General features: G+C 53.3%; 1 protein-coding gene across 5 annotated transcripts in view; it reads left to right on the top strand.

Annotated features, from left to right (window-relative positions):
* Positions 1-2,052: 2,052 nt before the first annotated feature.
* PPP6R2 (protein phosphatase 6 regulatory subunit 2) overlaps positions 2,053-16,290 on the top strand; it is a 78,179-nt gene continuing 63,941 nt past the window's right edge. For 2 of the 5 annotated variants that reach the window (XM_080811666.1, XM_080811674.1), the window contains exon 1: positions 2,059-2,299. The gene's annotated coding sequence lies outside the window, so the exon portion shown is untranslated. Of the gene's footprint in view, positions 2,300-3,201; positions 3,396-14,500; positions 14,606-16,290 lie in introns of those variants that run through there. The other 3 variants (XM_080811671.1, XM_080811672.1, XM_080811673.1) reach the window with 3 other exon arrangements.

Below are 16,290 nucleotides of genomic sequence, written 5' to 3'. Positions count from 1 at the left end.
GGGAGAGGGAGAGAGGATCTGAAGCGGACTCCGCACCGAGTGCAGACACAAGGCTCAGTCCACAACCACCAGATCGCTGCCTGAGCCCAAACCTAGAGTTCGAGAGTTCGATGCTCAACCCACCGAGCCTCCCAGGCTCCCAGCGGATGCTTTTTAAAAACCTAATTCCTGGAAGTTGACCCGACAGAACCTGCCAGACATCTGCCCTGCAGGATGCAGGGAGAAGTGTTCAAGGGACCAGAGACATCTTGCTCTAAAGTGACCCAAGGGGGTGCTGGACCTGCAGGGCGGGCCCCGAAGGAGGCGGTGCTCCAGCCGCTCCGAGGGCCCCCTGCGCACGGCACCCACCGGCCCAGGCCCGGAGACCGGGAGGGGAGGCAGGACCTGGGCTTGGGCCTCCCTTACATTCCCATTGCCAGCACCTCCCCACGCTCCACGCTGACTCCCGAAACGATGGATCTCATTTTATTTTATTTTCTTGTTTTAAAGCAGGTTTTATTGATTTACTTGACGGAGAGAGCGAGAGGGCACGAGCAGGGGGAAGGGCAGAGGGAGCAGCAGACCCCCGGGCCGAGCAAGGAGCCCCGTCGGGACTCGCTCCCGAGACCCCGGGACCACGACCTGAGCCGAAGGCAGACGCTTCCCCGACCGAGCCCCCCGGGCGCCCCGTAAATCCCGCCGTGGAGGCGGGTTGGACTGAAGTCGCTGCGCCGAGTCCACCGCGCGAACCGCCGCAAACCCCCGCGCGGCGCCCGGGAAAAGGAGCGCGTCCGGCGGCGGCTGCGCGGGCGCTCGCAGGCCGGCGACGGAGCTGGACGCGGAGGGCGCCCCGCGGGCCTGGGCCGCGCCCTCCCCAGCGCCGAGGAGCTCCGGAAACGTGCCGGGGGGGGGGGGGGCGCCGCGCGGGGAGGGGGGGAGGGGGTCGCCGCGCAGGGGGGGGTCGCCGCGCAGGGAGGGGGGAGGGGGGGCGCCGCGCAGGGAGGGGGGAGCGCCGCGCGGGGCGGGTCGCCGCGCGGGGCGGGTCGCCGCGCGGGGGGGGGTCGCCGCGCAGGGAGGGGGGAGGGGGGGCGCCGCGCAGGGAGGGGGGCGCCGCGCAGGGGGGGGTCGCCGCGCAGGGAGGGGGGGCGCCGCGCGGGGGAGGGGGGCGCCGCGCGGGGAGGGGGGGGCGCCGCGCAGGGGGGGAGGGGGGGCGCCGCGCGGGGAGGGGGGAGGGGGGCGCCGCGCGGGGGGGGGCGCCGCGCGGGGAGGGGGGGAGGGGGGGCGCCGCGCAGGGGGGAGGGGGGCGCCGCGCAGGGATGGGGGAGCGCCGCGCAGGGAGGGGGGAGGGGGGAGCGCCGCGCGGGGCGGGTCGCCGCGCGGGGGGGGGTCGCCGCGCAGGGAGGGGGGAGGGGGGGCGCCGCGCAGGGAGGGGGGCGCCGCGCAGGGGGGGGTCGCCGCGCAGGGAGGGGGGGCGCCGCGCGGGGGAGGGGGGCGCCGCGCGGGGAGGGGGGGGCGCCGCGCAGGGGGGGAGGGGGGGCGCCGCGCAGGGAGGGGGGAGGGGGGGCGCCGCGCAGGGAGGGGGGAGGGGGGCGCCGCGCGGGGGAGGGGGGCGCCGCGCGGGGAGGGGGGGGCGCCGCGCAGGGGGGGGAGGGGGGGCGCCGCGCGCGGGGGGGCGCCGCGCGGGGAGGGGGGGGCGCCGCGCAGGGGGGGGAGGGGGGGCGCCGCGCGGGGGGGGGGCGCCGCGCGGGGAGGGGGGCGCCGCCGCGCGGGGGGGCGCCCGCACACCCGCGGGGACCCCTGCCCCAGGCGTGGGGCCCTCAGGCCGCGCCCGGCCTCTGGAGCGGTGGCTCTGCAGCCGCCGCGGGCTAACCCCGGAGCGAGTTCATGAAGTTCGCCGAGAAACGCGGTCGCGCCTCAGAGGAGCGAGCGACAGGAGCGCGCCCCGCCCTCCCACCGCCGCCGCGTCCACGCAGGCGCGCCGCCCCGCCCCCGGCTCGGCCCCGCCCCGCCCCCGGCTCGGCCCCGCCCCGGCGCGCGCCCACGCGCCAGACACCGCCCCCGGCGTGCGCGCGCGCTCCCGCTGCCGCCGCCATTTTGGAGCGACCCCAGCGCCGCCCGCGGCCCGAGCCGGTCCCGAGCCGGTCCCGAGCCGCCGGCCGGCCCGCGCCGTGTCCGTGGGCGCCGTGTCCGTGGGCGCCGCGCCCGGCCGGGCCCATGTGCGTGCGGCTAGCCCCAGGTCGCCCGGGCTTCGCCTCCGCCCGCGCCCTGGCCTCCACCCGGGCCTCCGAGGAGCCGCCGCGACGCCCGGCCCGCGGGGCAGGTGAGTGCGGCCGCCCGCCGAGGCTCTTCCCACTCGGGCCCGCCGCCCCGGCCGCGCCCGCCGCTGCCCCCGTCGCGACCGCCCCGCTGTGGGTGCGCCCGTGCTGTCCGCCCCGTCCGTGTTCCCCCCGTCGGTGTCCTCCACCACACTGCCTCCCTCAGCGGTGCCCCGCGTCGGTGTCCCCGCGCGGTGTCCCCTCCCGCACGGTGTCCACCCCCGCACGGTGTCCACCCCCCCGCCGTCCCCTCCCCCCGGTCAGCTCCTCCCCGTCCCCGAGGCAGTGTCCGCCTCCGCCCCCGGCCGGGTGCCCTCCCGGCCCTGACCCCCAAGTGCCCTCCTCACCCGCCACGGCCCGGGCCTCCGCACGGCTCCCCCCCTTCTCCCGCCCGGGAGGGACCCTGACCACTGGGCCGCGCTCCGCACCCGCCCGCGCTACCCTCTCTACCTGTTGCGGCGGGACTCTCCCTCCCGGTGTCCACGCTCATCCCTGCCCTGGCCGCTCTCTGCCGCTGCTCCTCTGTCTGTGGCGCGCGCAGCTTCCCTTCCCCGGCCTGCCCCGTGTCTTCCTCCGGCCGCATCAGCGCTGCCTTCCCCCGTGCCCCTTACTGGCCCTGACCTGTCGGGGTCGCCTCCCGCACCCCAGCCTGCCGCTTGGTGTCCTTGCAGCCTGTTGGCGTTGTCCACCTCCCTGTTACTGCCTGCTCTCAGCCTGCCGCTGTCACCCCAGCTCCCCCACTCCGTCACTCCCCAGCGGCCCCTGCCTCTCCCTGCAGCCCTGCCCCTTGTCACTCTGCCCACCGGCCTTGTCCCTGTGGCCTTCTCAGCCTGCTGTCACCTGCTCCTATGGCCTCCCCCACACTCAGCTCTTACCTCTTTTCCACGTTCCTTGCTTTCTAGTTTCTCTTGCATCTGGGCCTTTCTGACTCCTGTCAGCCGGGCTCCGGAAGCGGTGAGACGAGCTGGGGGGGCGGGCAGGGCCTCCCAGGCCGAGAGGACCGCGCGTGCAATGGCCTGGTGGTGGAGCTTCTCCAGGAGCCCAGATGAGACCAGCGTGTGGCCAGGGTGGGCTGTTGGCCTTGCAGCGGAGGGAGGAGAGGTGAGGTGTTGGGTGTGGTGCGGTTGTGTCCAGACCTTGCCGGTCAGCTTAGATGTTTGCAGGCAGAGCGGTGGCCGGTGGGATGGCTTGGAAGCAGGTGTGGTGGGGAGGGCTCAGGGTGCTGTCCAGGCTTCTTGGTGGCACCGTTTACTGAGCTGGGGAAGCAGGGTGGGGTGCTGGCAGGAGCAGGGTGTCATTCTGGGTTGGAGGTGGAGAGTAAGGTTTTCCTTTGGCTCGGAGTGGTGGGAGACGTGGGACACATCCAAGGGTCATTAGCAAGAAGCCGTCTGGGCAGGAGACTCTGAAGCCCCCGGGAGCGCTCAGGGTACGGGTAAACAGGACCTCAGCATGGGGTAATGTTTAAAATCTTGGTAAGGGCACAGCGCAGCATCTGGCCATTTATTGTGTGCTGCAGCTCGGAATGCTTTGTGTGAATTATTTAATCCTTGCAGGACCTCTGGGGTATGGGAACTGTTACCACCCATTTTACAGATGAGAAAACAGGTGTACAGCAAATAGATGATTGACTCAGGATTTACATCTCAGACAGCCGACTAAAGCTCCTCCCCTTCCTTTTTCTTTCCGTTAAGGAAAAAGGCCAACCTTCAAAACACTTTTAAATTTTTGAATTAGAACGAAAGCTGATTATGTACCAAGCATTTCTGTGTACACACGTGTGTGTTCCAATAAAGCTTTATTGAGAAAAAGAAGCACAGGCCCTTTTTAAAGTGCATCACATACATTATCTTACTTAATTCTTTTTTTAAACAAAGTGCTTTACCCTTTTCTATGCTTATATCCTTGTGAGATGTAACAGACATTTTGACGAAAGGGGGTACGTGACTTGTGCAGAATTTTCTATGAACCAGAGAGTGAAAAGCAGTGCCACATTTTGTATTTTGACATCTAAACCAGTAAGCATTTACATTTTTCCCTGCCCCCTTCTGTCCATCTCCTAAACATCTACTTCTTAAAACAACTTAATGACGCTGCCTACTTGTGATCTGCCTGTCAAATAAATAAATAAAAAATCTTTAAAGAAAGGGGGGGCGCCTGGGTGGCTCAGTGGGTTAAAACAACTTAATGACACAGTTACTGCCGATGTTCCTATTCCTGTGTATATGAAGACGCTGAGGCACAAGTTAAGGAATGTATCCAGGATCACAGGAAATAAATGGGAGACCCAGGACTCAGCTCAGCTGGTCAGGCTCTAGAGCTTGTGCCTTTCACTCTCGCCTCCTGTGGGTGCCTCCTGCACAGGATGTCTGAACTCCAGAGTGAAAGTCGGGCGATACCAAAGCAGGCATCATCAAGTCAGTCTCATGCGCACCCCATTCCTAAAGCATCCTCAGCCATTGACTTTTTGGAAATCATGTCAAATCTGGGTACAGCAATATCTTAACACAGAATGTCTTTTATTTCTTTATTTTTTAGCCTTTCATTTCTTTAAAATTAATACAAGGTTCCTGGGTGGCTCAGTCAGTTAAGCAGCTGCCTTCCGCTCAGGTCGTGATCCTGGGTTTTGGGATTGAGCCCTGAGTTGGGCTTCCTGCTCAGCAGGGGTCTGCTTCTCCTGCTCCCTCTGCCTGCCCCCACGGCTTGTGCTCTCTCTTTCTGCTCTCTCTCAAGTAAATAAAATCTTAAAAAAAATACTCCACTAAAAATTATTGAAGAATATTTTACACCCAATGAAATGTGCAGATCTTAAATATGTTTGCTGAATTTTGACAAATGTATACACCAGTGTCTCCCTCACTCATGTCAAGATATAGAACATTTCTGCCATTCCTAAAAGTTTCCTTGTGTCCGTTGAGTTACTGCAACCAACCTCCAAATCAGGCAACCATTGTTCTGATTTCTGTCATTACAGATTAATTTTGCAGGTCCTTCGACTTCATATAAATGAAATCATGAAGTATATGCTCTTTTGTGTCTTGTCTTTTGCCTAGTGTAATTCTCTTGAGATTTATTTATTTATATATTTGTTTACTTGCTTGCTTTTTAAGTAATCTCTGTGTCCAACGGAGATTGAGTCTGTGATGAGTTCTACACTCCACTGACTGAGCTAGTCAGGTGCCCCTTGAGGTTTATTGATTTAAATGCTTGGATCTGGTGGCTCTGTTGGTTAGGCATCTCCCTTCAGCTCAGGTCATGGTCTCGGGATCCTGGGATCGAGCCCCACATCAGGTTCCCCCCTTAGTGGGAAATCTGCTTATCCCTTTCCCTTTGCCCTTCCCCCTGCTGGTGTGCTCTCTCAAATAAATAAACAAAATCTTTTAAAAAAAAAAATGCTCGTATCCGTATTTTTTGCTTTTTGAGTAGTATTAATTTGCATGAAAATATAATTTATTTCTTTTCCTATTGATATTTGGGTTGCTGTCACTTTTTTGTGTATTGCAACTAAAGTCAAGATTCTTAGGCAGGTGTTGTGGATATGTGGTATTTCTTTGGGGTAAATATTTAGGAGTGGAATTGCTGGCTCATAGTATAGATACATGTTTAACTTTTTTAGAAGCTGCCAAACCATTTTCCAAACTGGTACCACTTTACAGCCCCACCAGTAATGTATGAGAGATCCAGCTTTTCCATAGCCACACCAGCCCTTGGTATCGTCAGTCTTTTTAGTTTTAGTTATTCAGGTGGTAGTGATATCTCATTGTGGTTTAATTTGCATTTTTCTGATGAATGACGGTGAACAACTGTTTGTTTTATTCTTGGTGAACGCTTTTTAAAGATTTTATTTATTTTATTTTAGAGAGTAAGAGAACGTGTGCATGCTCCCAAGTGCATTGGAGGGACGGGCAGAGAAGGAGGGAGAGGGCCATGCAGACTCCGAGCTGAGCCCGAGCCTGACATGGGGCTCGATCTCATGACCTCAAGATCATGACCTGAGCTGACCTGAGCAGAAATCAAGAGGCAGATGCTTAACTGCTGAGCTACTCAGGTGCCCCTTGGTGGACAACTTTTTATATGCTAATTGGCCCCTTATATTTTTCTTGTGAAGTGTCAGGTTTTTAATCCACCCTTGATTGGATTGTTTGTTTTTTAAAGATTTTTATTTATTTAGAGAGCATGCTGGGGGTGGGGGTGGAGGAGCAGCGGGAGAGGGAGTGAGAGAGCCTTAAGCAGACTTGTTCTGACTGCAGAGTCCGTTGCGGGCTGATCCTGTGACCCTGAGATCATGACCCAAGCTGAGACCCAAGAGTCCCAAGGGCCAACAGACAGCCACCCAGATGCCCCAGATTGTTTATTGTTCATTTAGGAGTTAAAATATGTATGTGCTGATTACGAGTCCTTTATGATGTGTGTGTGTTTCTGTGTAAGGAGTAAATTTTTTAATATTTTATGGTTTGCCTATTTTTCTTTTTTTTTTAATTTTATTTACTTTTTTTTTTTCAAGATTTTATTTATTTCAGAGAGAACGCAAGCATGAGTTGGGGGTTGGGGGCAGAGGGTGAAGCAGTCTCCCTGCTGAGCAGAGAGCCTGATGTGGGGTCTGATCCCAGGACTGTGGAATCAGACCCAAGCCAAAGGCAGACACTTAACCAAATGAGCCACCCAGGTGTCCTGATTTTATTTACTTCTTAAAAAGTAATCTCTGCATACGGGGCACCTGGGTGGCTCACTGGGTTGAGCCTCTGCCTTCAGCTCAGGTCATGGTCTCAGGGTCCTGGGATGGAGCCCCGCATCAGGCTCTCCGCTCAGCGGGGAGCCTGCTTCCTCCTCTCTCTTTCTGCCTGCCGCTCTGCCTACATGTGATCTTTCTCTGTCAAAAAATAAGTAAAATCTTAAAAAAAAAAAAAAAAGTAATCTCTGCATACAATGTGGGGCTTGAATCCATGATCCCAAGATCAAGGGTCATATGCTCTACTGACTGAACCAGCCAGGTATCTCTTGTCTGGTTTTTTTTTTTTTTTTTTAAGAGATTTTATTTATTTATTTGACAGAGAGAGATCACAAGTAGGCAGAGAGGGAAGCGGTGGGGGTGGTGGGCAGGCTCCCTGCTGAGCAGAGAGCCCGATGCTGGGCTCGATCCCAGAATCCTGGGATCTTGACCTGAGCCGAAGGCAGAGGGTTTAACCCACTGAGCCACCCAAGCACCCCACCCAGGCGTCCTCTTAATGGTGTCTTTTGATGAACAGAAAATTTTAACTTGGGTGAAGTAAGAAAAACTGGTCAATATATATATTTTAAAAATTTATTATTAAAGATTTTATTTATTTGACAGAGAGACAGTGAGAGAGGGAACCCAGGCAGAGGGGAGTGGGAGAGGGAGAAGCAGGCTTCCCACTGAGCAGGGAGTCCGATGCGGGGCTGGATCCCAGGACCCTGGGATTGTGATCTGAGCCAAAGGCAGATGCTTAATGCTTGAGCCACCCAGGAACCTCTGATTATTTTTTTAATAATCTCTACACCCAGTGTGGGGCTCAGATACAACCCCGAGATTGAGAATTGCGTGTTTCTGTAGCTGAGCTAGCCAGGTGTACTGTCAGTGTATTTTTTTTTTTTTATGTTTATTGTGTGTCCTAACAGTTCTACGTGTTCCAGTGCTGTGAAAACACTCTTTTTCTTGTTAAGGTTTTATTTATTTGAGAGTGCGAGCGCACACGCAGGGGGAGCTGCAGGCAGAGGGAGAAGCAGAGAACCTGACATGGGGCTCGATCGACCTGAGCCGAAGGCAGACACTTAAACAACTGAGCCACCCAGGCGCCCTCTTTTTCTTCTTAAAAAGATTTATGTATTTGGGAGAGAGAGAGCGCGCAAGCGCACAAGTGGGAGGAGCAGGGAGAGGGAGAAAGAATCCCAAGTGGACTCAGCACTGAGCACAGAGCCCGATGTGGGGTTCCATCTCACAACCCTGAGATCAGGACCTGAGCTGACACTAAGAGTCGGACCCTTAACCAACTGTGCTGCCCAGGCACCTCCCCCTTTTTTATTTTTTTGGTAAAAAAAAATTTTTTTTAAGATTTTATTTTTAAGTAATTTCTACACCCAACGTGGGGCTTGAATTTGCAACCCCCAGATCAAGAGTCACACATTCCACAGACTGAACCAGTCAGACACCCCTGTAAAAGTTGTATAGTGGGAGTTTTGTATTTTGATTTGATTCACCTTTTTCTTTTTAACATCTTTATTGAGATTCAGTTGCTATACAATAAACCACACACGTTTAACATGTAATTTGGTAAGTTTTGACATCTGTATACACCTGTGAAATCATCACCACAGTGTAGTGAACATGTCTAATGCCCCACATTTCCTCATACCATTTTGGGAACCCTCAGTCCCACCCTTTCCTGGCTTTCCATCTCCAAGCAAATACTGATCTTTCTGAATGACCCATCTTTCATTATTATTATTATTATTATTTTTTTAAAAGATTTTATTTATTTATTTGTCAGAGAGAGAGAGAGAGAGCGAGCACAGGCAGACAGAGTGGCAGAGGGAGAAGCAGGCTCCCTGCGGAGCAAGGAGCCTGATGTGGGACTCGATCCCAGGACGCTGGGATCATGACCTGAGCCGAAGGCAGCCGCTTAACCAACTGAGCCACCCAGGCGTCCCTATTATTATTATTTTTTAAAAGATTTTATTTATTCATTTGACAGAGATTACAGGCAGGCAGAGAGGCAGGCAGAGAGAGGTGGAAGAAGGCTCCCCGCTGAGCAGAGAGCCCGATGTGGGGCTCGATCCCAGGACCCTGAGCTCATGACCTGAGCCGAAGGCAGAGGCTTAACCCACTGAGCCACCCAGGCGCCCTTATTTTTTTTTTTTTAAGATTTTATTTATTTATTTGACACAGAGAGAGATCACAAGTAGGCAGAGAGGCAGGCAGAGAGAGGGGGAAGCAGGCTCCCTGCTGAGCAGAGAGCCTGATGCGGGGCTCGATCCCAGGACCCTGGGATCATGACCTGAGCTGAAGGCAGAGGCTTCACCCACTGAGCCACCCAGGTGCCCCCCCTCATTATTTTTTAATGTGAGGTGAAATCAGGGTAATTCCCTCACCCTTCATATGGTTTATAAAATCATCCGAGCTTTTTTGGGGAGCCTTTGTTATAAATTAAACATACGTGTGCAGGCTTATTTCTGGGCTTTCAGTGACGTTTTGTTGGTGTATTTTTCTATCCTGTGCCAACATCACACTGTCTTAATTACTGTAATTTAATAGTAAGTCTTGAGATGAGGTAGTATAAGTCCTCTACCTTTATTCTTCTACAAAATTATATTGCCAGCTTTAGAATAAGCTCTTCAATATGTACAGAAGTTTTTGTTAGAAGTTTGGTTGGGATTACATTGATTCTATTACAGAATTGAAGTATGAATATAGTCTTCTGAATTGTACAGATGGTGTATTTCCATTTATTTAAATCTCCTTGCATTTTTCTCAGCGATATTTTACAGATACACTTTTTTCATTCAGTGTATTTGTAGGTATTTAATATTTTTGGTTATTTAAAACATTTATTTAAAATATTTGTTTATTTGTAAGTAAGCTATACACCCAGCGTGGGGCTCAGATCCATAGTCCTGAGATCAAGAGTCACAAGCTCCACTGACTGAACCAGCTAGGTGCCCCGTTTTCTATTTTTTACTTAAAAAAATTTTTTTTTTACTTATTTGAGAGAGAAACAGAGTATGGGAGAGGGAGGGGCAAAGGGAGAGGGAGAAGCAGACTTCATGCTGAGCAGGGGGCCTGATACGGGGCTCGTCGGGGCTTGATCCCAGGACCTGTGATCATGACCTGAGCCAAAGGCAGACAGTCAACTGACTGGCTTAGTCACCCAGTCACCCCCCATTTTCTACTTTTTAAAGTTATTTGCTGTTAATAAGAAAAACAACTGGTTTATGTATCCTGCAACTTTGCTCAATTCATTTCTCAGTTTTCATACTGGGGTTTATATATTCCTTCAGATTTTTCTTCCTTTATAATCATATTATCTTGAAGGAAGACGGTTTTACTTTCTTGTCCAGTTCTAATGCTTTTTATTTCTTTTTCTTGCTTTATTGTACTGGCTGGAACCTCTAATACAGTGTTGAATGGAAGTGGTGATAGTGGGCCTTCAGTGGTTGAGGATGTTGCTTTCTAGTCCTGTTTTGTGGAATGTTTTTCCTTTTTTAATTATGAAAGGGTGTTGGATTTTGCCAAATGTCGTTTCTGCGTCTGTTGAGATTATTTGATTTCTGTCCTTTATCCTGTCAGTATGGTGTGTTGTATTAATTGATTTTCAGGTGTTAAAGTAACTTTTCAGTCTTAGGATAAGTTTCCTTGGTGTGGTGTGTAATGCTTTTTATATGTGGCTGGATTTGGTTGGCTAGTATTTTGTTGAGGTTTTCTTTATGCGTATTCATAAGAGAGCTGTGACGTTCTTTTCACGTGCTGTCATTGGTTTTGGTAAGACCAGCCCTTTAGATGAGTTGGGAAGTTCTTCTTTTTGAAGGTGAGTTTTCTATCTGGGCTCATTTTCCTTCCACCTGCAGCACTTCCTTCAGCGTCTCTTATGCTGTGAGTGTGCTGGGGACGGAGCCCCTCAGCTTTTGTCTGGAAAGCTCTTTGTTTTTGTATCATTTTGTGTTGTTTGATTGCGTCACGGTGAGTGTACTCGTCAGCCCTCGTCCTCTGTTTCCAGCCAGCCACCCGCCTCCCTTCTGGTGACCCTTTTTGTTCCCTGTAGTGAAGTTGAGAAGGTCTTTATTCTTTGGTTTTGAAGGATATTTTTGCTGAATATAGAATTCTGGGTTGATAGCTTTCTATTTTTCAGCACTTTGAAGAATTTGTGCTGTTGTCTCTTAGCATCTGTTGTTTCTTATGAGAAGTCTGCTGTCCTTCTTAACCTTTTTTCCTACTGTGTTTGAGGTATTTTAATAAGTATTTTTAAAGATTATTTATTTTTAGAGAAAGAGTGTGCATGTGCGTGCACGGGGTGTGGGGGGCAGACGGAGAGGGAGAGAGAGAATCTCAAGCAGACTCCTTCCCTCCCATCGAGTGTGGAGCCGATGTGGGGCTCTGCCCCACGACCCTGAAATCATGACCTGAGCCAAAATCGAGAGCTGGCCACCTAACTGACTGAGCCACTCAGGTGCCCCTACTTATTATTATAAACACTTTCTTTTTATTAGAATTTTTCCTCTTTCATTTTGACTATAATGTTCTAGGTATGCTTTTGTATTTTTCCTTTTAGGTATTTACTTAGTTCCTTGGGTCTGTGTGTTGGTATATTTAGTCAAATTAGAAACTTTTTGGCCATTGTCTCTCAAATATTTCTTCTGCTTCATATTCTTTCTCCTCTCCTCTTGGGACCCCAGTGATAATTATTTTAGACTGATGTCCTCCTGTAGGTTTGAATACATTTGTCCTTTTTATATTCCTTTTTCTGTGTTTACATTTGTATGTTTTCTATTCTGTCTTCACAGTCATTGTTTTCTTTTTTGTGTCCATTGTGGTGTTTATTCCATCCAGTAACATTTTATTTTATTTTAATTAATTAATTGTTTTTAAAGATTTTATTTATTTATTTGACAGAGATCACAAGTAGGCAGAGAGGCAGCAGAGAGAGAAGGGGAAGCAGTGTCTCCGCTGAGCAGAGAGCCCGATGTGGGGCTCGACCCCAGGACCCTGGGATCATGACCTGAGCTAAAGGCAGAGGCTTCACCCACGGAGCCTCCCCGGCACCCCATCCAGTAACATTTTAATTTCAGATACTGTATTTTTCAGTCCTAGAACAACTTCTTTTTTTTTGTTTTTTTTTGTCAAGTTTGCATTTCTCTGATAATACTCATTTCTTCTTCACTCCTTCTGATGTTTTCCCCAAATCTTTTAATGTATTTATAATTGCTGTTTTTGTAGTTCTCATCTGTCAGTTTGAACATATGGTCATTTGACAGTTTTCTGCCTCGCATGTCTAGTAATTTTTAATTACATGATGAACATTATGGCTGGGACATTCTAGAGACTCTGATTCGGGTTATCTTCCTGTAGAGAGTGTTGAGTTCTGTGCTGGCAGACTGGTACAGTTTTGGGAGATCATCTGGATCCAACAGAAGCATGTAGCCTGTAGGCTGGGTCTTTTGTTTTTGCCCTATGTTTTAAGACCTAGCCTTTGGGTTCTGGAACGTGGTTTTTATTCCTCTAAGGTGTGGCCTGTCTAGGGTTTGAATGGAAAACCTTTCTCATTTGGCTGAACTGAAACTTCGGATTCTCTCCTGCCAGGACCAGACAGCGGCTGGTGTCTTGGCTTGGCTCTTTTTCCTCGCAGCCCCTGCTTTGTGCTTGTTGTTTCTTTAGCTTTACTGACATAGAGTTGACAGACAAAATGATGCTGTTTAAGGGACATTGTGGCGATCTGGTGTATGTGTTGTGAGCGCTCTTCCTGTCTGCTGGGCCACCGCAGTGTGGGTGCGCGGGGTGTCCCGGGCTGCCTGCTCAGCGGGGAGTCCGCTCCCCCACCGCCCCTTCCCTCTGTCTCTCCCAAGTAAAGAGATAAAGTCTTCAAATCCGGGAAGTGAGTGGCGCTCCAGCCGGGTTTCCTCATGGGAGCGGCCTCAGCAGCAGCCCCGCTCCCGGCGGCCGTCGCCTGGCGCTGTGCCCTCGGTTTTGCTCGCTGTTCGCGCTGCCCCGCCAGATCCGCGCTGTTGTCGTCTGCTGCGTGGCCGGGGACGCGGACACCCGGAGCTTAACCACCGTGCTTTGGCACGGTCAGTGGAGATGCTGACTGTGGGCCAGGCCGCTGGACGCGGGGCTGAGGACGCGATTGCTTCCTCCGCTTGTCACCGTTGCGCGCTACCGGGCACGGCCCGGTCCGTGTCCCTGCTCCCGCGCACTGAACTCTGCCCCGGGCAGCACTGGTGTCCGCCCTGGGAGGCTGGCATTTTCGTCCCCGTCCATAAGGATGCCCCAGGGCACAGGGAACCAGTGGCTCTGTCCTCAGGCCCGAAGGCAAGACGTCGTCTGGGCAGAGTGGTGCAAGGTCTGCCAGAGGCGGGGCTCCCCTCCGCGGGGCTGCGCGTTGCGCTCTCTCCATTTGTGGCGAGCAGAGGATGCCCGATGTCCTCTCTGTGGGCTGCTGGCGACACCAGTACGATGCCAGCTACACATGTAACTGCCACCTGGCAGCCCCCGGAGACCCCCTTCTGTCCCTGAGATGTAACTCAGGCACGATAGAGCCGGCCTTTCCCGTGCGCGGTTAGTGGCAGTGGCACTGCTGGTCCCAGAGGGCTAGGCTCCCCGAGGAGAAGCCTGCCGACTGCCCCCTGTCGAAGACGTGCACTTCCCTCCTCAGGGTCTCATTTCCCCTCAAGCCTATGAGACCCTCCTCTGTCCCTTTCTTGGCTCAGTCCTGGTTAGGACCTTCATGTCCTCTCTCTGCATCTTCATAATCCTTTCTGTAGCTCCTTTGATACCTCCTTTTCTTTCTGTATTGAGTGGGCCGGAGTCTGGTGTCACACGGAGATTGAGAATATGGATTTCGCTGTCAGCCAGCCGGGGGTCCAGCTTTGAGCTGACACTCATTAACCTGTGGCCGTGGCTGGTCCTGAAACGCTCGAGGCCTCTGCTGCTCGCTGTGCGGGCCACTGCCTGCTGTTGGCAGCTTCTGCTGCTTCCCTCTCCCCTGGCAGGCCCCCCCCCCCCCCCGCAGTCTGGCTTCCTTGGCTTCCCTGTCTTGTGCTCTGGTTTGGGCTCCGCTCGGGCCGCTGTCCTGGTTTCTGCCTGGCGCTTGTTGGGCTTTATCCCACCTGTTTGACGCACTTGTTAGACACGTGTCTCCACTTCTCTGTCCTTCCGGGAGTCTCGGCCCAGGGTATGCCCTGCCCGCCCTCCTGGTTCTCCCAGGAGTATGGTGGCGAGAACAGATGCGGTGCAGGCAACGTCTGGTGTCATTTGTCATGGGGCAGATGCACGGCCGGGCCTTGCTGTGGTATGTCTCAGGCTCCCTGTAGAGGCAGCCCCCAATTTAACAACGGTTCAACGTTTGATTTTTCAGCTTTACAGGGGTGCGGAAGTGGTACGCGTTCTGCAGAAACTGTACTTGGCATTTTGAATCTGGATCTTTTCCGTGCTAGCGATATGTGGTATGATCCCTCGTGATGCTGGGCCGCGGCCACAGTTCCCAGTCAGCCCGCGATCACGGGATGGACAACCGATAGCCTGACAGCCACGCTGTTCTTCCCTTTGAGTACGGTGTGCGGTCCATTACACGAGGTATTGGACACTTACTGTGAGTGGAGGAAGATCTGTAGTTGTCTCCTTTTCTCCCTGGGCATCTGGTGTTGGCCACTGTTCTAGACCAAGTGGTGGTAGTCATGACAGCTCCTTGTCACTGAGTCACATTTTTACTTGTATTACACACACAGGGCACATGCCCAGGATTGTAGGACTATTCAGTGATGGAAGCTGGATTTCATGCCAGAGAGCCTCCCCTACCCCCTATGCTCAGGTCTGCTGTGCTGATGGGCTCTTTGATTGGGGCTCTGTGTATGTCTCCAGGAGGGAAGAGGAGGGTATGTGCTGACAGCGCCAGCAGGCTCTATCCTTAACCAGGCAGAGTAGCCACGATGACTAGCCGTGAGCAGAGAGGTGCTCAGCTTTTGCTTTGAGTCTTCTCTTCCTCACACTCAGCAGCTAGGAGGGAGCTCTTGAGAAACCCGGGAGAAGGTGAGAACCTGCTTGGGCCAGATGGAGCTCTTGTTCATGGTGTCTGGTGGGGCTCTGTATGGACGCCCTTTCTGAGGCTTTGGCGGAAGCCAGCTGAGCTCCGTCCGTGGCGGGGAGAGACTGGAAGCCTGGAGCCCGGGGTTGGGCGGCCGCCTAAGCAGGGGCTGGGGCGGGGCCGGTCAGGCCGGCTGCAAGTTGTTGAGTTCTCACGAAAGGCCGGATAGGAGCTGGATACTCTCTCTCCATGTGGGTCCCGTCTCATCCTCGCAGCTCCCAGGCTGGGGCCAGCGGGGGACAGAGGCAGGCCAGCTCTCCAGCAGAGACACCGTCAGCGGAAGATGGCCTTACTCTTCACAGTCTTTGCCCCACATGGGAATAAAAATTTAAATTAGGGGGCGCCTGGGTGGCTCAGTGGGTTAAGCTTCTGCCTTCAGCTCAGGTCATGATCTCAGGGTCCTGGGATTGAGCCCCGCATCGGGCTCTCTGCTCAGCGGGGAGTCTGCCTCCCCCCCCCCCCGTCTCTCTGCCTGCCTCTCTGCCTACTTGTGATCTCTGTCAAATAAATAAAATTAAAAAAAAATTAAATTAGTTAACATTTGAAGATTTGGAGATTTAAGAAAATTTGGGCTTCTTGCCTTTCTTTTAGATACTGGCAGATGTGTCCCCTTGCCCTGTGTTCCTGCAGGGGTGTAGGTGGCTGCCATGGATCTACCCCTGCTCCCAGGGCTGGCCTCGTGCTCCTGCTGCAGGCTTTGCTCCACCTGCTATCGTCTCTGTCTGGTCGCTTCCTTCCCCTTAACACCTTCCCACCCTGCGGCCCTTTGCACCACCGCCCTTGCGCTAGGACATGGCGGAAGAACTGGAAATTTGGAGACTGGGCCCTTCCCTGTTGCCGCTGTAAGACAGCTCTTGGTCCGGAAGTGTAAGGTTCAGGATGTTAACTTCTGAGTAGAGCTGGCTTCCTTCCTTCCTTCCTTTTTTTTTTTTTTTTTTTTTGAAGATTTTATTTATTTATTTGACAGATAGAGATCCCAAGCAGCCAGAGAGGCAGGCAGAGAGAGAGAGAGGTGGAAGCAGGCTCCCCGCTGAGCAGAGAGCCCGATGCGGGGCTCCATCCCAGGACCCTGGGATCATGACCTGAGCCGAAGGCAGAGGCTTAACCCACTGAACCACCCAGGCGCCCCTGTTTTTGAACTCTTAATAGCTGTATGATTCTGATAGTTACTTCTGTAGGTTAATCATAATAAA

Source organism: Martes martes, assembly GCF_963455335.1.
Source record: "Martes martes genome assembly, chromosome: 8".
NCBI lineage: Eukaryota > Metazoa > Chordata > Mammalia > Carnivora > Mustelidae > Martes > Martes martes.
Note: the sequence above shows the minus strand (reverse complement) of the source record. Positions and strands in the feature narration are given on the sequence as shown.